At 40.1% G+C, this 22864-nt stretch overlaps 1 protein-coding gene across 4 annotated transcripts in view; it reads left to right on the top strand.

Annotated features, from left to right (window-relative positions):
* The window catches only part of MGAT4C (MGAT4 family member C), a 309266-nt gene that overhangs the window by 171014 nt on the left and 115388 nt on the right, over window positions 1–22864 (top strand). For 2 of the 4 annotated variants that reach the window (XM_083400977.1, XM_083400978.1), the window contains exon 1: window positions 20053–20225. The exons of the other annotated variants lie outside the window; for them this stretch is intronic. The gene's annotated coding sequence lies outside the window, so the exon portion shown is untranslated. Of the gene's footprint in view, window positions 1–20052; window positions 20226–22864 lie in introns of those variants that run through there. 4 annotated transcript variants of the gene reach the window in all.

Here is a 22864-nt window from a genome sequence, read left to right as displayed (position 1 = left end):
AAAGCATCAGGAAATTCTTTGGAAAGCATAATACAGTAAACATATTTTTTGTGTGGCTGCTCATGATAAATTAAGGGCTATTCATAACGAAACCCATCTCCCCACTCAGACAAAAAGCCTGCTTCTAAGAAATGCTTGAGATAAGATGCAGTAGTGACTGCTGTGCCAACTGGACATAAAAAAAGCTACAATTTTATTTTGACATTGCAAGGCATTCCTGTTGCAGCTGACAAGTACTCTGGTGTTGACCTCCTGTTTTTCAGGTTGCAGTTGGAATGTGCAACGAAGCATTGAAAATCATGAGCATTCCCCAGATTAAATTCATTTGATTTCAGTACATATCTTTGGAGAGGATTTATTTGCACTTAAATTCAACTAAAGATGTTGCTGTCGTCGTGGTTCAGCTAATATCTCTCAGCTCCATATATTTTTGTTTCACTGTGCAGGATTCAGGAGGTGTCCCTCTTTTTCTGAGTTTGGGGCAATGGTATAGTTTAGTTGTCCAAATCTACTTCCAAACCTGAATGGAGGAATTCACCCCACCTCTATTTCCACTCTGTCAAGATCAGAACCTTATGTTCTGACACACTTTAATTCCTTTCCTACTGAGGAGCTTTGGTTTTTAACTGGATGCCTCCCCCCACCCCCACCCCCGGAAATTGCACACTTTTAAACTTTAAATAAAAGCTAATCTAATTTTATAATTTGCAGAAGTTGAAATAAAACCTTTATTTATCACCTTGCATGTATGTAAAAAACTGTGTGGAGGGGAAAACCCAGAAAAACAATGGCTGCAGAATGCCTTAATGAGCTGTGGAATAGGAAGCCTGGTTTGGTGATGGATCCTTCTTTGTTTTTTTCATCAACCTTCTTCTTTGTGTTTATGTTTGTGTTTAGATTTGGTTCTTTGGTTCATCAGGGAAGCTGTTAACAGATAATCCATCAATTTTGCATGTTTGCTTATTCATGCATGCTATCTAAACCAGGTTAAGATGGGGCTATGTATAATAGACTCTTCCTTGTTTTTCCTCCATCAAGTCAAATAATAATGAAAAAGTTATCTTAGCTTCAGTATAATAGATTTCTGCAAAGAATTCAACATAGTTTCTTTAGGAAAAACAACTTAAATATAAATAAGCTCGTGCCGAATGATAGCCAAAGTTGATGTGAGCCAAATCTCTAGGAGCATATAGGGCCAGCTTCTGTTCCTGGCAAAGTGAATACAACCAAGAGACTGACTGACACAAGAGAATCAATCAAATACTCAGTCCCTCCACCAATGTGTCTATCTGGGTTTCTCTACTTTTGATCACTCTGCACTTGTGGATGTGTGTGGACTGACTCCAGTGAAAGCTACCCCTTCCAATTTTATATCATCTTCTTAAACTTATGTTTGGGTCAGTCACCAGCTGATGCTGCCATGATAAAGATACACCAGCAAACTACTCCCAAGTGGTCCTCAGATGAGATCCTGATGGACATCAATTGTTGGAACAGTGACTGCATTGTTGCTATGCATAGCCGCTTGAGTACCCATCCACTGTCAAAAGAGAATCTGGATTCACAGCCTCTTTTATTGTGTTTTGATAGGAACATCTTTTCATATATAAATAAATAACATACTTTACTGCAGACTAAGAACTGGCTGTTTTTTCCTATAATACAACTGAAAGAAAGAAATAAGTCAAAAGCCAGAGTCTTGCTACAGTCCACAGTAATACGAGATACTAAATTTAGCTCCATAATGTTCAGTCTGTGTGAGGGTTTACATTTTTTATTATTATTGTTATTAATATGTGATAAACTGTAGTCATACCTCTGATCTGATTCTCTGTGTTGTCTAATGCGGGAGTTGAGTGCAGTGCGCGTATATATGATTAATCTTGATTTTACGGTATGAAATTACACACCAGAGATTGGCTTCACGGGTGTGAAAATAATGCCATTTTAAAAACAAGTGAGACAATTTTCCTGAGAGAAAATGAATAACTCTAAAGAGAGTGGTGCATGTTTTATTGACCTGTTTGAAACAGCACCATTATCAGCATAAATAAACTGTTCAGATTGTGAGAATACATTAACTATCTACTTCCCTAAACAAAGAGCCAGAAAGGAATGGCAACAATATGTGGAGGCATGGGCCATAGCAGTCACTAACTCAGGGTGGGGTAAAAGCGCCATAGAATTATAGAAAGCCAGTCATAGTCATACTGGTGCACTTTAGCAGACATTTAAGAAGCAGGCAAACATCACAATATTGGGCCCAGGTTTGTCATGGGCCAGGAATCGGCTCCACCTGCTGAGCAGCAGCCTGAAGGAGCAGAAGGCAAGGTGACTCCACCTGCTGCTGATCAGCCTTCTTGCTCCTGATGAGAACCAGTTGGCTCCAGCTTTCTTAAGCAGGGTTTCCAGTCTTAGTCAGTTGCTGGAAACGACATTCATCATTCCAGGCTAGACCTCACTGCTTCTTGTTTCTCATGACCTTGGACCTTCAGCTTTTTTGACCTCCGGATCGTCTGACTATGTGAGCTGAGATACTCCTGACCTTAGGACTGGCCTGAACCTTGTATATGGACTCTGCCTCCAGGCAAGTACCTCCCTGAGTCTCAACTGGCTGGCTGGCTTCTCCTACCACTGAGCTCTGCCGTTGCTGGCAGCACAGGACTACAACAAAAATGATTGTATTAACTTGCAATCCCCTGTGCCCAGGATACCTCAGGAGCTACCTGATCCCTAATATCCCCGTTTGATAACTGAGGGTTTGGAGGGACTTGATGATAGTGCCATATCACTTGTCATACCTTCCAACATTTCACTGATTAAAATTGGGATGCTTGTTGTTTGGTGCTGCACTCCTGTATGAGCCAGCTGGGTCTTCCCTGCCCCGGTCCCCTGTCTTGGCTCCCTTAGTGAACGCCAGACCGGCACCTCCAGCTCTCCCCCCCCCCCTTTCTTCCCTGTCCTCATTGTTCTCCTTGTCTTCAGCGTCATATTCTTCTCCAATGGGGGTAGCATTGGGCTGAGGAGGTGTGGTGCCTGGGTCCGGCAGGGGTGACATGACCTGTCTCACCAGCAGTTCCCTCTCTCCTCGCCCTCCATGGGTTCCTGCTCAGTGTATTATTATTTTTTACATATAATTTTTATTTCTTAACACAGTATTTCCAACATTACAATAGCAAATAAAAATACTCTTTGCTCTGCCGAGTTCGTGACTTCCCTCCATCCCTTCAACTGGTTTTTTTGTTTTCAAGTCTTTGTATCGCACTTTAAAACCTCCATTTCTGACCTTTATGTCATTATAGTCAACTCTGTCTCTTTGGTCTAGAAAGTTATAAAATGTTTTAAGTTTCGTTGCAGGATTTATTTCAATCCTGCTAGTGTCTTCACATTTTTACAAAAATTATTCATATACCCAATAAATTTACTCCAGTCTCTTTGAAACTTTTGGTCGTCTTGGTTCCGGATTCTACTGGTCAGCTTGGCTAATTCTGCATAGTCCATCATCTTCGTCTGCCACTCCTCAATCGTTGGAAATTCCTGCTCAGTGTATCTTTTGGTGCCCAGCTCTCACAGAAACCACCTGACTTGCACAAGAGCTCAGCAGCAAAAATGGGACATCTAATCAGAAGCCAGGATGGCTTCTGTAATACCAGGATGTCCCAGTCTAATTGGGACTGTTGATGGATAAGACATGTTTAGGATGCATGGCTTGTATCCCCAAGAAGCTGTGCTTCAGTACTGTGGGCCTAATTTTTTCCTGTTGAATTTCCAGTGCCTACAGAAGACTTTTTTAAAAAAAAAAAAAACCAAAAACAACAATGCAGCAAGTATTTCAACTGAATTCTGATTTTAGAGTTTTAACTGGACGTTGGTTCCACTGTGTTGTGTTCTTTGTACACTGCTTAGATATTATTGTCATTAAGCTATAAATAATAGTCTAAATAATTGCCGCTGCCACCTTGTAAGGTGGCTTTGAGGTTAACTATTTCCCTACTGGCTATTCTTACTCCCTTAAGATGCTTCTCCACCCTCAATGAAGATTGAACTTAGGGAAGTCATTTTGAATGGGGAAAAGAGTAGTACCCGGGGAGGTTAAGAACTTGCTTATTCCTACTCATCTGCTTGGAATTGCTCTCTCCTGAGGCTTCTATGCATTGAAAAAGAAAATCTGTCTGAGCATCATTACATATATTTGCATGTGTGTAGTTTGCCCCTGAGGAAAGCTGAATATAACCAATCTTTTACAGTCATTCTATTTAGTATATGTGAATAGGATTAATATTTCATTTCATATAGGATGCATTTCTGGGTGGATTAATCTCTGTTCTCTTTTCTACACTTTGTTTTGTTTTCTTCAAGCTCTCATCCTTTTATTCATTATACTTGTCAAATCTCTGCTCAAAAACCATGCTGGCATACGTTGCTTTGTTCAGATTTAATTGTGATTAATTATAATCAAACTCATTGCAACAATCAAGAGTTGCCAGCTCTCCTCTAGTGCATTCTTGTATGTAAAAGCAGTGTGTGTGTTCCTGGTCTTCTATATACTGTATATTGTGACTGTCTGAAAATTGGGAGGGTTTCAATTTAGACTGCAGTGGTGCACAATATCAAGGAGCTTTCTTACACTTGGTCTGTTGTCTAGGACACCAAAAAAGAAGCACTTAGTTGTCATTGGATTGGAAACAGATTTTATGGAAGGTTTGAGTGGCTGTGTGATATCCCATATGCACCCATGTAAATCTCCTTATTCACCCATAGAAGTATTTTTGGCATCTTAATTTTTTTCCATTCTTACATAACCAGCCGCTTTGGGTTCCCCATCTAGTTCTTCACTTCCTCTCCATAAAGACCTCTAAACGGCATCTTTTATTGACAGAAATCCTTTAGTCTTGTATGCAAGGTAGTTTTCATTGAAACATTGCCTGTTTATTGGGCAAAACAATATATCTCACTTGTATGCACATTTTAAGCCATTTGAATTACCCTTCATAGCATGAGTGATATATCACTGACACAATCTTTTGGAAATGAAATATGGGTCGTGATTTTAGTCCTATGTCAACCATACTTCCGCCATGCAACACAATTAAGATCTGCCATCCTCTTTTACAACTGATATAGTGGAGGGAAGTGAGGAGATTTGCTTTATTATTCCATTTCTATAAAGTTAACTTGAGCAGCCCCACATCTTTCTTGATATTTATAAAAGTGAAAGGCAGAGTGACATGGAAGGCTGAGACCACACTCAGAGGAAGGTAGAAAAACACCGCATTGACTTTTTCTAACAAGAACAAAACAGCAACATGGGATTTGTCACTCTAGCCAGATATAACTAAAGTCAGATTCACACCATACAAGCACATATAAGCTACATATCTTCCCCAAAGAATTCTGGGAAATGACGTTTCCCCTCAGAGCCACAATTCCTAGTACCCCACAGCTCCCAGGGTTCTTTGAGAGAAGCCATGTGCTTTAAATGTGCATTGGATGTTTTTTAAATGTAGGGTGTGGGTCTGCCCTAAGTCCAGTGCCATCTGGTGATAAAACCAGGGGTGGGCAGTTGGTAGATCGGTGGTAGACTTGGTGATGTGCTGGAAGGATTTATCCGACTTCCAGTTGTTTGACAACTGCAAACAACAAATTGACTTTCCCCCCTGCATATAACGACACTATCCACATGCTGATACAAATACTTTAAACATTAAAATATAGATGGCAAATAAATAAATAATCCATGAAGGGGGAAAAAGGTGATTATTGTCTTTGAGCTCCCACAAGCTTAATAAATATACAAACATTCAAGTTGTATGGGGAAAGGAGCATCACAGAATGTGCTTAGTAAAGGTAGAGACTGTGTAGGAAGCAGGTTGATTGTGCTGTGAGTGTGGAGGCAGACCTAACACGGTGTTTGAAAAACAAGCACTGTGTAACTTCCTGGGAGGCATCAGGGCTGAAGACTGGAGAGGCATGGAAGAGGAATGTCAAGGTGGGAAGAAAGCACCAGGGGAATTAGAGGACATGAGTTTGAAGCAGAGGGTGGTGTTTAACTAAGTCCTACTTAGAGTTGACCCATTTAAATTATTGAACCCAAGTTACTATTGTCCATTAACTTTAATGTGTCTGATCTAAGTACAATTAGCATTGAATATTGCTCATGGAATAGACAGAGCAGTGATGGGAAGCAGGGATGGCAATAAGAAATTGGGACATAGGGTGGATGGCTGTTTTTGATAATCAGTTGAATATTGATCTGTAATAACTAGTTAACTGTTGTGCAGAATACTGGACCAATTCAAAAAAAAGGTGTGAATGTTGGTAGATAACTTTCCTGTCACCCTGGGGTGGCTCACTTCAGTTATGAGTTGAGCAATCAACTTCATCTGTAGATACATTTATATATACTGCATACTTTTTCTGCACCTTTCAGTTGTATTGCTTTCCCTATGGACATTAAATTGCCATTTTGGTAATCACACAGTGGTGTCTTTAAAATGCTGTTTCTGCTGCTGCCATCTCACTTCCCGTTCTTTGTGGCAGGGAACCTTTACCTGCGAGCTGTCTCTTGATACTTGAACACCCCCTCAGAAAAGAAAAGAAAAGAAAAGAAAAGAAAAGGCACTTTGCAAAGCTAACTATGCACTTTGCTTAATTTGCTTTCCACCATCACTTTATGTAATGCAACAACAGAGTAGTTTACCAATGTTGCCTGTTTCCAAACCTTTAAGGCACAAATGGGTTCAAGTGAGAGCAAAAGTTTAAAAGCATCCATTCATCTCTGATATGTTTAGACAGGGTGAGATCTAGAGCATGAAGAAGCTTGCAGCTTTCCAGAGAGAGAGAGATTGTTGCTGAAGGAGTCCAAGAAGGAGGAAGCGGCTGTTACTGAAGTTCACACACACAAATGTCATTTCTTGTTCCAGTGAAACAGCAGGATTTGAAAAGATTCCCTTTATCATGTGAAATAAGATACAAATTTGTATTGTGATATGTTCCTTTTTAGACAGCAACGCCATTGGTGTGTGTGTGTGTGTGTGTGTGTGTGTGTGTGTAAATCAACATTGTGCAAACTCCAGAATTGGGATCAGCAGGATATAGCTTACTCCCCGTGGTAAGGATGAGGTTGTCCTGTAGGGGATGAAGCAAGAAGTGTACTCTCTAATTTTGTGTCATGACATGTCCTCAGTGGCAGCTATTGTATGACTGTTACCCATGGTACCCAAAAAGATTGACAACCCTTCCTTAAGAATACCCAGAACCAACTGTGTTAGTATGGATTTGTTATTGACCTCTTAGATTTATACCATGTGCTCCTGTATATTATCAAGGTGGCTTCCAATAAAATAGTACCAGCACCATAAAATAACTACGTTGAAATGAGCTAAAAATGGGAACTCTATAAAAGCAGGATGAAAATAAAATAGAACAACAAAAGTTAAGAAGCCCCAAAGGTTGGGAGGGGGGAGGCTTTTGCCTGGTGACTGAACCTGCTGAGAGACCCAGAAGCAAAAACAAGATGCCACTATTTCTGTCTCTGCCCTGGAATAAATCATTCTTCAGGATGGCACTTCTGTACCAAAAGCAAATCTACAGTCATAAAATCAGCGGTATCCACATCCTCAAACACATTGCCAAAAGGGGGGTATTAGAAACTGGATTATATATAATATTTTGGGTCAAATGTACATTTCTTCAGAAGCAGTCATACCCAGCAAGGGCTTTTGGGTGGTGAAAAAGCATTCTCCTGACACTAGCATCACTGTCGCTTTACAAGAAAGGGCTATGGAACAGGGTGGTGCATCCATTGGAAATGGTGGTGGTGGTTCCATGACAGCAATCATGCATTCCTAACCTCACCACCACCCTGTTTCAGGTCCATACAGAAAAGCAGTAATGATGCTGTGTTGTGAGGGTGCTTCTGAAATTCTGCCCCACCTCACATGGTCCTACTGGCCATAGTAGTGCTTATATAGGAGACTAAGTACTCTCTCTCTTTCCCATTTATCACTACCTGAGCCCAGCCAGTCAGACTCTTCCTTCTCAGTGATATGACCCAAGAAGGACAGGAGTTGAGCATAGGCATGTCCAATTACTTATTTATCAATATAGGGCAGAATAATATCTGGGCACCTTCATAGGTTGCCCTCCAAACCTAATATCCAAGTCACAGCAGGCGGGAGTTATTTTATCCTCAAGATACCTTGTGAACATAATGTGATTTTGAAGGCATCCCAAGAAGGCTAAATTGCAGCAATAGTGTGAAAACACTCAAACTCCACCCCTCAACTCCCAAAAGAACATGTTTTGCCAGATGGCACTGAGAGGAGGTGATGGTCAGACTATTGATGATCTTTCCTTCACTTGCATCCTGGCCATTTCCCTTCCTAATTCCTTGCCCTCATTTCTACAGAATACCAAAGCTGTGACCAAGGGCTTTGCAGGGATGGAGGTGAATGTTCACATCAAGTACCTGAATCATCTCCATATTTCACAGTGTGACCAGGGCTATGATTGATGTCGCCTCAACTCATGCATCAGGAATCAAATAGCTCCCAGTCTCTACCCCCCAAAAAAGCACAGCAAAACGAAAATGCAGCAATTGGTTTTTGGTACAGTGTCTTTTCATATAGATAGATAGATAGATAGATAGATAGATAGATAGATAGTAAGTATGTGATCAGGCTTTATTTGAGAGCACAGGTTAAGAAATATTGTTTCATATGAATTAGATCAATTACTTCTAAAAACAAAACAGAAAGCACCAGGCTCCTCAGCTATCCTGTCATAGAGAAACACAGGGGGAAATAATATTTCATCTGTAATTGGCACTTACAAGGACATCTTTCTTTCTCCCAGTATGGTGTGAGAAAAAGTGCCATGGGCAACTATTCTTTTTGCTAGATCAGTCAGAGATGGATAAAACCCACCTGGTGAGCAAGAGGTTCTCTTTGTTGCAAAAGATCCACATCCTTGGAAACCCAGGGAGAGCAACTTTTAGCGTCAATGGAGAAACCTTCAAGAAGATAACACTTAAAGGAAATGCTGGACAGTCAAATGGGGCATTTTTGTTCCCTGCTCTGAAATTCTCCCACTTTATTTCTCCCACCTAGGGCCAGGCTTTCTCTGAATCACAGACCAAAAGACTCATTTCTCCATATAAATCCCTACCCAGAAATGCGGCTGATAGCTTTCTTTCTTTCTTTTTCAATTATACAGAGGCACCTTGCTAAAATATCTTCCTTTGTTAAGCATAAATTATGGGCTTCGGTATAAAAATCACTGTAGGAAAGAATGTGATTTTGAATATCATGTATTGGTTGATCCCCGTGGTTCTCCAAAACCTTAAAAATTGTCTAGTTGCTGTGTGTGCAATGCATTGAGTCCGAGGGGTATGAAAATGTCATGGCATGAATTATCTTCCCGATTTGGTGTCCCAATTTCTAGCCACACACCTCTCTAATGATACCAAATTCCCACTGTACATTGATCTTCACTCCTGTTGTTCTTCATATCCTTGGAGAGATCGCTGTGTCCCTCTTTAAAATACACTAGTTGTTCATTACTTATCCTTTAGAAGACCCAATCTCTCCACAAAGAAGAGCTTTGCTGCTCTACCTTTCTGTTGCCTATTAATAGATGGGTCCCAGCTGCTTCTTCATTTTTCTTCTGTCAGGAAAGATGTAACTACATGATTAAAATGGCATGCAGTTCTAAAGCTATTATCAATTATACTAATTAAGGTCAAATAGAATGGAACAGCAGACTTTGGAAAAATATAAATAAAACCCACCAAAAAAAAAAAACCCGCAGCAACAAACACAGGCAATATAAACTGCAATTAATTCAGTGATATCATACATACGTATGTCAGCTGCTCTTGGCTATGTTATTATTTCTGGGTGATCCATTTAGAATCGCAGCTATAAAACATTTTGTTGTTCATTTTTTAGTAAGGAACAAAAAAATAACACTGATCAACATCAATGCATTCCGCAGAATGGGGAAGCGGTGGCCTATTTTCACTGGAAAACTCATCTCTCCCTTTGTTTCTGACAAAATAAAGTCAATTTTGCAGCATTCAGTATGTTTGGCTTTCCAGATGAGGTGGACAGCTAGAACACATTAGAACTGCTAAGTGCAAATGAAAGTGTCAGTCGCTGGCAGACATTTGTCACGTGAAGCAGCTCTTCCAGGTAAACCACTTTTGAAGAGTTCTTTAAAGTGGCTATGCTGTGGCCCTCCAGATGTTTAGACTACAGATCCCATCTTCCCTGTCCATTGGCTATACTGGTGGGGGTCGATGGGAGTTGTAGTCCAACAATATATGGAGAACCACAGCTTATCCATGTCTGTTCCTACACCTTGGTACACCCCCCTCTTCACTGTTAGCTGGCATGTAAACCATTAGGACTCATAGTTATTGTCAACAACAAGCTTTGACATCTCTTCTTACCAGGGCTGGCTTGAGGAAAATGAATTCTCCTAGTTCCCACCCAGGGTGGAAATTGACTGTTACTTCAGCACTATCAACCGGACAGCAACCTCCACCAAATCTGAGGGCAGATCATTCAGGGTAGGCCACAACTCACCACTGTTCTGTCCCTGCTCCCAGTACCTGTTTCTTGAGGCAGCCACCTCACTCTGCCTAATAAAATGGTGCCCCTCAGCTTCCTAACAACCATGGGAAGCCTTTTTCTTTTCCTCTGCTCTTACATTGCCTCTGGAACCTAGATCGTGATGACAGAGGAAAGGTGAAGGCTTTAGAAGAAACACAGGGTAATTTTATAAACATGAAAAATGTGCCTAGATAAAATTGGCTTTAACAATACTAATTTTTATTCCTCTTAAATTCTTCAAATTTAGCCAAGCAGGGCCCATAATGAACATTATACTGTGCAGCGCTCCTATTCAGTTTTCCAGTAAGCCAGCCTTGCCCTCATCCAGCATGTTTCCTGGTTTTCCATTTTGCTCTCCCTTCAACAGCCAGTCAACTTTCTATGTCCTCTGAGCATGCTCAGTCCTCAGTGAGGTATTTTGAGTGCCCCTGGCTTCCATTTAAAGGTAAAAGGTAAAGGTACCCCTGCCCGTACGGGCCAGTCTTGACAGACTCTAGGGTTGTGCGCCCATCTCACTCAAAGAGGCCGGGGGCCAGCGCTGTCCGAAGACACTTCCAGGTCACGTGGCCAGCGTGACATCGCTGCTCTGGCGAGCCAGAGCTGCACACGGAAACACCGTTTACCTTCCCGCTAGTAAGCGGTCCCTATTTATCTACTCGCACCCAAGAGTGCTTTCGAACTGCTAGGTTGGCAGGCGCTGGGACCGAACAACGGGAGCGCACCCCACCGTGGGGATTCGAACCGCCGACCTTTCGATCGGCAAGCCCTAGGCGCTGAGGCTTTAACCCACAGCGCCCCCCGCGTCCCGGCTTCCATTTAGGTCCCCCTTAATTTTTATTGTATTTCTGCAAACCATTTTGGCACCAAAAGGACCTGCAGGCAAAGAATGACTTTGCTAATAGGACTTACAATTTGTCGGTGGATGCAAGTGATCTGTAAGCAAAAGTGTGCGGGGCAGGGAAGGAAAGGAATCCTGTTCCTATGGGTGACCAGAGACTCGTTTGATTGTTTTACATAGAAAGCATGGAACTGTTTCTGGCTTAATCCTTCCAAATTTGGGGTTTGCTATCTTTTTTGCATAATGAGTGACTTTCAACTATTGCCACCAGATGCTGAATAATGCATGTAGAGTGAAAAGGATTGCATGAAAGAGCTTGGGAGCATAAGCAATGTCTGTGACCAATTAGAGCAGTCACAGCATGCAAAACACATTGTACCTAAATTATTCAGACTAGATAGGTGTAGTAATTAAGTGCACATACTATTACTGGTTGCATTCCATATACTGCAGAAGATCCTATAGGCTTCAAGAAGATTCCATAGTAAAAAGGAGTAGAAACTTTCATATTGGCTTTGTTCAGTCTCAGATACTATGCTTGCTTACAAATTAGACTCTCTGTGCCTACAATTTGCCTCAATCTTTCAAATCAGTTTTGGAAGGTGTGGTTGCCCCAAGCAGTTATCTGACAGGTGCAGCTACTCTGCAAATTCACTGTGTTTATTAGTCACCCAATAACATATTTTCTCTATCAGAGATAAGGAGACCTTTTCAGTCTGAGGGCTGTATTCCCTTTCAAGCAAACTTCTGGAAGTTTTGGTCTGGGTCAGAGGCACAAGTGAGCAGAGCAATGGATGTGCTCTTACCTTTCTACAGTATGATACATTTCACCGTGTGAAAACCAAAGCCCCCCCCCCTCCCTCCACATCTCTCCATATTCCATCAAGGCAACCAAGAGGCATTATCACAGTTAAAGGACATATTTCAGTCATTTGAGAAGGACACGGAGCAGGACTAGAGATGGGTGTGCCCTCAGAAATTCCCAAGGATTGGCTAAAGAGGCCTAGTAGGCCACATTCATCCATTCCAACTCAGCCTGAGAGTCCTCACCCCTGTGCTATAGGCTCAACATATAGCATACAATAAAACCCATGAAGTACACTTCTAAAAAGCATAAGAATGGAAGAACATAAGATGAACGTGATGTGAGGGGAAGGTGGCTTGAAGGAGCTCTGGGGCTTGAAGCAACTGTGAGAGAATGGCAGGTTTGGGTGAGGTGTAAAGGGAGGAGTAGGTTGGCCGGGGGTAAGGGGTAGGTGAAATTGGTGAGCAATGTGAACAGGGCAGGTCCCTAGTAAAACATAATCATAATATAAAACACAGTGGTGTGAAATTTCACAGACATTTTCCAGGTAACTATTTTTGATGTACTAAAAACATACAATAGAGACAGCACCTTATTGATGTACTAGGAACAAAGGCCTTATGCCAGAAAGACTATTTGTAAATCAATACCAGTATTGTCTATTTTGACTGGCAGCCCCCTCCTCAAATAGTCCTTCCTGTTGCCCATTGAGCAATAAAATGACAAGGAGATTCCAGAATAAAATGAAGTATCATTGAACTGTGAAAGCTGCTGGAATATTTTGAAGAAGACAGCACAAAATGCATTAGAGAGAGAAAAAAGTCACGGGGTCGTTCAGTATATTATATAGAAGAAATTAATAAGACTTGCTGCAGGGGAAATCAAATTAGAAACGGGGAAGTCTAGTTCTCTGATAGGATCAAACACTGCAGCCACGTAAATATAAAGAATGAAAGAAAATGCTAATTTCAAGAAGGCAGACTTTTAATAGTAATGACTTTTTAAAAAGACTAGATGCTTTAAAAGAAACCAAGTTAAAGGAGACTCTGCTGTGGTCTCAGTGCAGAAACCTGCTGAAAAGTGCTGATGGCAAGCAATGCTAAAGTTAAATTTCCAAGGCTACAATGATATTTGCCACCATATTCATAAGGCATTGGGCCTAATAGATGCTCATGTGAAGTGTGCAAGTAAGACCTAAGCACAGCAGCATTCTTGCCTTACGTGGTTCCCAGGAACGGATATTCTGAACCATGTTGCCTCTGTCTATAGAGGCATAGAATCACCACAATGGTTAGTACTCATGAGCTGCCATATGAGTTCAATAAGCACCCAGCTTTTGCTTTGTGCCTGGGAATGCAGGAAAAAAGATGTGGGCAAAGTTATCTGAGAGGTCCAAGTTTGTGGCTAGTGGGATGCATTTAATTTGCACAAACCAATTTAGGAAAACCTGCATCCCTGACAGTTGACATGCTGGCTAGGACTGATGGGAACTGGAGAGGGCTGCCATTGACATTCGAAGAGACAATGTGTACATTTTCTGACTGCACATCTGATCCATTTATTTCAGTGACTTGTGGCCTCACAGCCCTGCAGCTTTAAATGATCATAACATATAAAAGAGCCTGCAAATGCATCAATATAAAATCATATCCTTTAAAAAAAAATTTTTAATTATCCAGTTTTGTTTTGTTTTGTTTTTAAACGGTCAGGATGAGGATGTTAATAGAGGTGCCATCTTGTGAATGAGCAGATAAGGAGCCATTTGGTGACTCTGCTGAAACATGATATGATTATGTTTGCAATTGCACTTGATTTAGGATGCAACAAACCTTTTCATTTAATCAGTGTAAACCAGATCCTTTTATTGTGGGTTGCTTTGGTTGTTAAACTTGGATACCTGAATAAACGGTCAGGCAAAGGAATTGTTTCAACTTCTGTGACATATTCACTCCTAAAAAACTGAGGGCATAATACACCAACACACTTCGTACAAAACAAATTTCTGCATGATTACTCAGAAGCAAGCCCTGTGTTCAGTGGGGCTTGCTCCCAAGTAAGTGCATTTTACATTGCAACCTAAGCCCTATTGATTTCAATGGGTGAGTTTTAAGCACTTGCTTAAGTTTCCCTTTGAAATCAAGTGCTTAAGTGTGTGTGTGTGTGTGTGTGTGTGTGTGTATTTTAATTGCATCATGGCCCATGTTTCCATACCATTATATTGTAAACTATTTCCTGTATTTTGATACATTACTTCTTTATATGTTTTATCCAGGCAGAAGTAGTGTATTTGGCCCCAGGCAAAGAAAGGGGGAAGGAATCATTTGATTTTCTTATATACCATGTTACTGTGTAGACTCACATCAGCACAACCTAATCTGAAAAAGAACAACAAAAAAACTCTTTCCCATTATACAAGTATAATAGGAATGTGCAGTGTATTTTGTTTAATACAATATATCAGGTTCTTCTGATTTTTATAACGTTAAAAAAATACCCAAAAAACCTGAGATAATAGGGCTAAAAATTTTCTGAACTACTTTAAGTGTTTCTACATTTGCTTTTCACTCAAGCGGTCAATTGAAGAAAATAGCTAGCAGCTATTTCTGAATTTTAGTATGCAGTTACAGCATAGAGGAGACATAGAGCTTTGGCAGCCCATTATTTTTATTATTATTTTCATTTGTTCCCTTCAATTCAGGCAACTGAAATGCTGCTAATTCCCTTGTTGGCCATGTAAACTTGCCGTGTTGATTCCTCAGTGCATTGATTATGATCATGAGATGTCTGCTTCATTAAGCTTTGTTCCAGCCACTTCTTTCTATAACCATCAATATTTCTATTGTGTTGTTCATAAATCGTCATTTCTGTTAATGCCAAGAAGATGTATAAGCTTGTGATTTAAAGCTGTAACTCCCCCCCCCCCACACACACACGATGGCCTTTTTATTTTAGTTTTCCTTTGTACCATGCATTGCTCACATCATTGACCAAAGATGGCCAAATATGGGGACAAGGGGTGAAGACTTAAGGCAAGAAGGTTCAAGGAGGAGCCTTCCATGTTGGGGTGGCTTTCCGGTAGTCTGATAAGCTACATGGTTTTTCTGTTTAGAGATGCATGAGAAGGGAATCTTTTCCATAGCTATATTTCTCTATTAGGATTGTCTCCAGAGACCAGGTTGGTCAGAGAACAGTAGATTGACAGAAATGTTTGCAGTGCTTCTCAAAATTCAAATAGAATTATGAAATGTTTGTGGGGCAGGAAAGAGTACCTGGATTTGAGATTTGGGGGATTGTTATTATTATTTTTCGGCTTGCCATTCTCCTTGGGAGGGCTGTTTTGTAGTAGCCCTAAGCAGACCAGCCTATTATTATTATTATTATTATTATTATTATTATTATTATTATTAATGTATTTATTTATACCCTGCATTTTTCCCTGAAGAGATTCAAGACTGCTTACAGTTAAAGACTATTTGATGAAGGCAATTTGCATGAATGGAGGAGGTGGAGAGAAAGAGAAAAAGAGAGAGAAAACAGGAAGAACTCAGGCTGCTAAAGTTTAATTCCTGATGGCCTCTTATTCATGTTACTGCACGGTATTGAGAATTGGTGTTAAAATCACATCCTTGAAGAAGGAAATCTCCTATATGTAATGGCTCACATTTCTGGCACCTGGAGTTGATCTTCATCTCCCCTGCCCCCATCAGTGATTACATTTTTTCATTGCCATTGGTGTTCATAAACAAGGTTGCCAACTTTCCAAAGAAAGATCTTGCATTTCTTCTGAATGGCACCTGAGGGGACAGGGCCCAGAATCAGTTCAGCTGTGGAGCCGTGGACACAGGTGAACAGTTTTTGTTGTGTCTGACAGCACAGGTTTGGGTAATAGGTCCAGACAGGGCTGACATAAGTATCTGGCATTATTGGGCAGTTGTCAAGGTCCCAATGGCTTGGCAGGACCCACTTCTAATACCAGCTGAGTGCTTCCTCTCCATTTTAAAGCTCCCAGCAGTAGCTGCTATGTTTATTTTCAAAAATACTCTTGAGTGATGTGATACTATGGGCACTGTGCAATTCAAATGATGGCTAGACTAAGCTGCCTGGTGCTGCACACAATATTTGAGCTGCCAAGGCCAGATAAGACCCCTAAAAGCTGAAACTGGCCCTAGGTCTAGGGACAGAACCTAACAACTTTGGTGTGTCTAGAGGCAGAGCTCAGATTATTCACTGAATTGTGGTGTGCTTTTTTAAAAAGAATTATTTTTTGGCAACCAGGTGAAAGCAATGTGAAACCAAATGGTCAATAGGGTTTTTTGTTTGTTTGTTTTCTTGGGGGATGGGAGGCAGGAGAGGACAGGTGACTGGCCATCATGTGCACATACCCAATTACCTCTTTCAAATCCCTTTCCTGGCATGCTGGTCTTAACGAAAGCAATGGGCCAAATGGTCTTAATCTGGTTTGTGTCTCTTGCACAGGAGTAGACCAGTAAGTTCACTCTGTCAAATATCCATGCAGCTCTTTTTAGGGCAAATGCTTAAAATAATCTATGCACTTTCAAAATGTATGGGAACGGAATATAAATATAAAGCATTTAGGAGGTGGCCCAAAGGCTTTCTGTCTTTCTACGTTTTTTTTCTGCTTAAAATCATTTTCTAGCTGCTTGGAGCAGCTGTTTGGGAGCAGCCATCATTATAGCCATACAATTTATCATTATGCATTTTATTTATTATTATGTATATATCCCCATTTTTATTCTCAAAACAACTCTGTGAGTTACGTCAGGCTGAGAGAAAGGAGTCACCAAGTGGGATTTATGGCCAAATGGGCATTTGAACCCAGGACATGGTGATCCATCACAACAATCATAACATACATTAAAGGGATGCATATATGAATATTCATATATGTGTGTGTGAAATGTAAGTAGGAGTAGGGATATCAGCAAATCCCAAGAAAATAGAAGTGGAAATTTCCACTGTTTGTATATTTGTCCCATGGTTTGGAATGGAAATCAATCTAGCAGAAATACAATTGGTATTCAATGCCTTGTTGTGTTCATTCTGCAAATGTTATGCAATTGATCCCCAGCCTCATTCTCTATTGTGTTTTCTTTGCATTAAAATGAATGGAGAATTGTGTATTGACAACATAACTTACCAAATTCATGTAACTTTCATAATTTTGCCACATCAGACCATGAGACAAATAATGGGCTGACTGAGTTAGGATCTTGCCCAGTGGGAGAGAATTTCAGAGGACCCAGAAGATGTCTCTAGCAGGCTAGAGAGGTCACTGCCTCATCCAGGGGTATCTGATACTGAGGATTCTGGGTGGGTTCCCACCACTCCATCTGCTCTCACACTTTGCCAGTCCCAGTGACATGTGCCACCAGCCCCTTCTTCCCTCTCCACAGCTGCCAGTCAGGCTCAGATGTTTCTATTGGGCCTCTTTCTTCACCCACTCTGCCTACAGAGGTGTGGGACACTGGGTCTAGTCTCTTCAGAGGGGGTACTGCACCTCCATCCTCCACCTCTTAAGAGACAGAGATGTCTTCTCTGTTACCTGGGTCAACAGAGAGGCATGGACAGAAGGATCAGGTTCAGGTCCAGCCTACAACGTGGAGTACCAGATTGCTTGCTAAGGAACAGAAACGTTTGCCCATTCCTTTATAACGGGATTGCAGGAGATGTGTCCTTGCTTTGAGTAGTCACATCACCTGCTGTGCCTTTGTTTATCCATGCCTTGAGTATGGATGTATATTGCCTGCTGAGCTTTTGAACTGTGTTTTTGCATATGTATTGCAGTGACTTGAGCATAAAAGCATTTGGGAAGAATCTTCCATTCAGTTCCAGTTCTTCCTTTAGTGGGAACCAGGATATAATGTAGTTTTTGGTGGGAGTTGATCTGCAGGGGAATGGAAACAACATTGCATATGATGAATACAGGATAGAATGTAAGTATCTGTAAGTAGTAGCAAATCATGCTTGGGATGGTTCATGGTCATAATTTATAATCCATATATCTCTGTCCTGATCCAAGCATGATCCATTAGATGGGGGGGGGGGATTCACTCCTAATTGTGGAGTGACCTGAATACTCACCCAACCTTAGGGAAGAGTAGCTACTCAAAGGAGAAAACACATTGCCTTGTATAGAAGTCTTACAAACAGGAGATGTTAAACCTCCTTTCATAAAGGGTTAGGGTTAGGAATTTAGAAGGTGTTGCTGAGTGACCTAAACCACACAGTCAGATTTCTATCACAGAGTGCCTCTCTGCTTGATCTTGGCTATTTATGGCATTAAATTTTCAGAGGAATATAATTTATACATGTTATATGCCTAAGCAGATTTTACTTCATAAATAATTCTTTTATTCACGACTCATATCTCCTTAGCAATTATTGGGCCTTACCTTTACCATTAATCATGAAAAAAACCAAAGTTGGCATTCCCATTGTCCAAATTCATCTTTCTGATCTGTAATTCAGTCTTGTGTCACTTTGCATGGCAACGGATCTTCCCCACCCCCTCTATACATTTCCATCTGAACTCCTATGTTTTGAGGCAGAAATAAATGAGCAGAGGTTTTCACTTTGGCCTAAAGTACATTTTGACTAATAGGCCAGTGTCTGGATCTCCACACAGAGCTGCTGTTTATTAAGTCCCCAGAATTTAATCTCCCAAGTCTTTACAACTTTGTGAAAGGACCACAAGGCAAAGGCAGAGTAGTTTATCAAGTTAATTCCCAAACTCCTATAATATTTTCCACCTTTGCTGTGTTCAGCTCAAGGTTTTTCTTCCCAAAGAATAAGGATAGTTGTAAGCTTTTGAAAAAGAAACTCTGAATTCAAAAATAGATTGGAGTGTTGTATGTTTTATTCAACACAGGCTTTATTCCATTCAGATAAATGTAATGGGGTAGACCTTGGCAACAGAAGGAAAATATTTAAGCGTGTGTGTGTTTTTGTAGCTTAATAACTTTTTAAAGTATTGCAATGATTATGTCAAATGTAGTTGAAGATTGCATTTTTGAGAGTTTTAAAAGAGAAATACAAATCATTTATAATTGGCTTTAAAATCACATTTTTGTCTGATTGCCAGTATTATAACATATTTAGCTCCTCTGTATAAATTATCATAATCAAAGCATTATCTTGCATTCCTATTTGACTACAGAATGCCCAAATTTCTACTTCCTATTTAGAGATCAGTATATGTGTCTTATTTGGGCACACAATGTATCTTTTAAAACTTTAAAATCAATGCAACTCCAAAGCTTGCTTCAACCAAGTAAAACATCACAAAATAAACACCGCCCCCCCCCCCCTTTTTCCAAGCATATATCTATCAGAAAGCCTGGGCACAATAGGAGACAATGTAAGCCCATTACGGTTGAATCCTCCAGATGCTGTATTCATTAACCTTTCCTTTAATATCCTTTCTGTACAATATTTTGATGATTACTGCCATTTAGTAAACAGATTATGAAAATGCAGTTCCCTAGGGCTCTAATTTAATAATTTAGGCAAATTAGTTTGGGTATATAGATATAGATATATATTTTATTTTTTACACATTCTCCTTCCCATTTTTAATCAACATGCACCTGCCAGCTACTCTGTCTCTCCCAGAATGGGAGATTGCTGCCTATCCCTCTCCCAAGGAATAGAGATCCACACCGAAATGTGCATCTGACAGTTTAGGGTTAAGATATGATTCCAGGTAACAGAAGCCAATGAGAGTACACCCAGTTGATGTTTGTGACATCATCCCCCAGTCAGAGTACATAGAACAGCTGAGGTAGCTTTCAGCTTCAGTACTAGTGCCATTATGATGGATGTTTACATCTCTTCATGAGAGCCAATTATTTTGCTTTTGTGTGAGGCCCAAGAATCACTCATGCTGCCTGCATGCACAAAGCCTGTTGGATGTAGCTGAAGGAATTGCTTTCTCTCTACTCCTGTGGTAAGAGAGTCTTTTGTTTTACTTCCTCTTTCTTCAGAAAAAAGAGATGATGGATCAAACCTGTACGGGGAAGGGAACCGTATTTAGAATCCAGGGGGTTGTGCTGTTTTAATATGTAAGCTGCAGCCTTTGTTATGTAAAGAAGGGTGTTATTTAAAGGGGGAGGAAAGCACGTGTGTGGTGTGTGTATGTGTGTGTGTCTTATCTGGCTGACTGGCTGGAATTCTACTTTACAATATAAAATTGCAGTGCCAGCCTGTGGGTGTTTTAAGATTTAGCACTGGATTGACGAAGCTGTAACCCTGATCAATAATTTACCGTACTTCTCCCCTTTTTATGTATAGACGTTTAGCATTTAGGGGAAGGGGGAAGAGGTATATAAAAAAGGTTTTGCTGCTATCCACTTGTGCAGGAAGACAGAGAATTTGAGATCAGATCAAACTTTTAAAATGCTCCGGAATAGTTTTATGTTGGTGTACACTTCTGCATTAGCAGCACAGGCTAATATTTAGATTATCCTGATTCCAAGATTAAGTTGTATGCACTTATTTTCATTTGTTGTGGAATAAGGAAATGAGAAACACACAGAATGTACAACTTGATGTCAGCAATAAAATATTGATCTACTCTCTGTGTGTGTGAGAGAGCGCGTGCTCTCTCTCTAATTACTTTTTTTTTGGTCTGGTATTAAAATGTATAATTGTGCCCATCTTGGGCAGAGTAGAGCTGCTGTTGAGCTCTGTGGCTGTTCTCTGTGGGGTCCTGCTTATACGCCTTCCTTCTTTTGCAAGATAGTAAGCACATGTAAAGCTCCGGAACTGATGTGGATTTAGGAGATTAGCAGTGACACTGACTCTGACAAATCAGATACAATAATGGTTTAATTGACTGAGGGAGTTGAACGGCTACTGTATGAACAATCCAATAACCAGTTTAAGTAGTCAAATAATGTGCATGATGAGAAGAACTAAATAACAGGTTGAGGTTAATATAAAAGCTGATGACAGTTGTTTAGATGGGAATGATTGGAATCCACTGACTATTTACCACTTAACATCTGTCTTTATTGTTTCTAATTTCAATAATCTCTGATAGCATGCACTCTTAAAACTCATTCTTATTGTACTATTTGTAATTTCATCACCTGCCTACATGTCTCAGATTTGTGTTAAAGTATCAGTAATATAGGAGATGTACTGACTTTCAGTTCATGAGTTTCTTAAAAGATAATATGGGTTTCTTGCCTATCCTGTACTTGCTTACATTTTTTCTTTTTCTATCTCAGAAGTGCTTTAACAGTAGCTCTGATTACTTACCACTTCTGATCTAGCTCTTTTGGTGCATACATGCCCAAACAATGCCATGTGTGAATGAAATAGTAAGTGAATGAAATTGTAGATAGTCTTAGATTAGGACAAAAACTTCGGTGACTGAACAACTTTTCCCATTCTTTACATAGCAAAAACAATCAAAGGCACTTATGGATGACTATTTAAACACAGAAGACTCACACAACTCTGAAAATGGGAATGCAGATTGAATTTAGGTGTGCAGTGATTGATTCTGCATATTCCCAAATCTCAGGTTTTCTGTGTGGATGGTTACTCCCTTCATGTATCTCTCTCTCATTCTCTCTCTCTCTCATTCTCTCTCTCTCTCTCTCTCTCTCTCTCTCTCTCTCACCCCTTTGGAGATGGCAAGCAACAGTGTAATCTTCATTTGTTTTAAATGGGCATGGGTTCATGGAGACAACCATTGCACATCCAAACTTAGTCCCTATAGATGGATCTTTTATTGTCAAGCTAAACTGATAATTTCTGCCAACTACAAATGTATATTTTTTTGTATTCTTTCACATATGCATAGTTATAACACCAATTCTGTATTGGCAAGAACTCAATTGTTTAGTGTTTAGTGCCTACATTTTGGAACTCCTTTAGTATTGAGATCCAGCAGGTGCTCTTTTTGATGCCTGCTAAAAAACAGTTCTGTTTAGATAAGCCAAATACTTGGAAAATTGAGGTGATTTTAATCTGTTTCAGTATTTTAACTTGTGTACATTTTAAAGTTCTTTTTGATATTATTGTTTTATCTTTTGTAAACCACTTTGAGATTTTTGAACAATCAAGCGGTGTATAAATTTTATGAGATGAATAAATAGAGAACAAACATTTTACTATTTATTGGACGTTTTAAAATGGGTTGGATGGCCATACATCAGGGGTTATTTAGCTGTGATTTCTGCACAGCAGAGGGTTGGACTAGATGACCCTTGGGGTAACTTCCAATGTACAATCATTTGAATCTATAGTTCTCCAACCCCAAGGGTTTCTGAGAGTGGTGACCAGTTAAAAGAAAACCACACAATTAAAACAGCTAGGCATTAATATATTAAAACTTTAAAACATTGTGTAGTTCTTCAGACTGGGAGAAATTAAACTTGTTGCCAACACACTCCAAAAATATGTGTGATATCACTTCTTTCAAATTCCTCCTCAAAATCCACCTTTTCCACATCTTTTCCACAGATGTTGTTCTATTATTATTAAATCCATATACTTCATATTATTAAATACATTAAATACATATATACCCTTCATCTGAAGACCATAGGGAAGTTTACAATCTAAAAACAAGAT

Source organism: Podarcis tiliguerta (assembly GCF_965153285.1).
Source record: "Podarcis tiliguerta genome assembly, chromosome: 10".
Taxonomy (NCBI): Eukaryota; Metazoa; Chordata; class Lepidosauria; order Squamata; family Lacertidae; genus Podarcis; species Podarcis tiliguerta.
The sequence above is the reverse complement of the archived record's forward strand: the minus strand, read 5'-3'. Positions and strand labels throughout refer to the sequence as shown.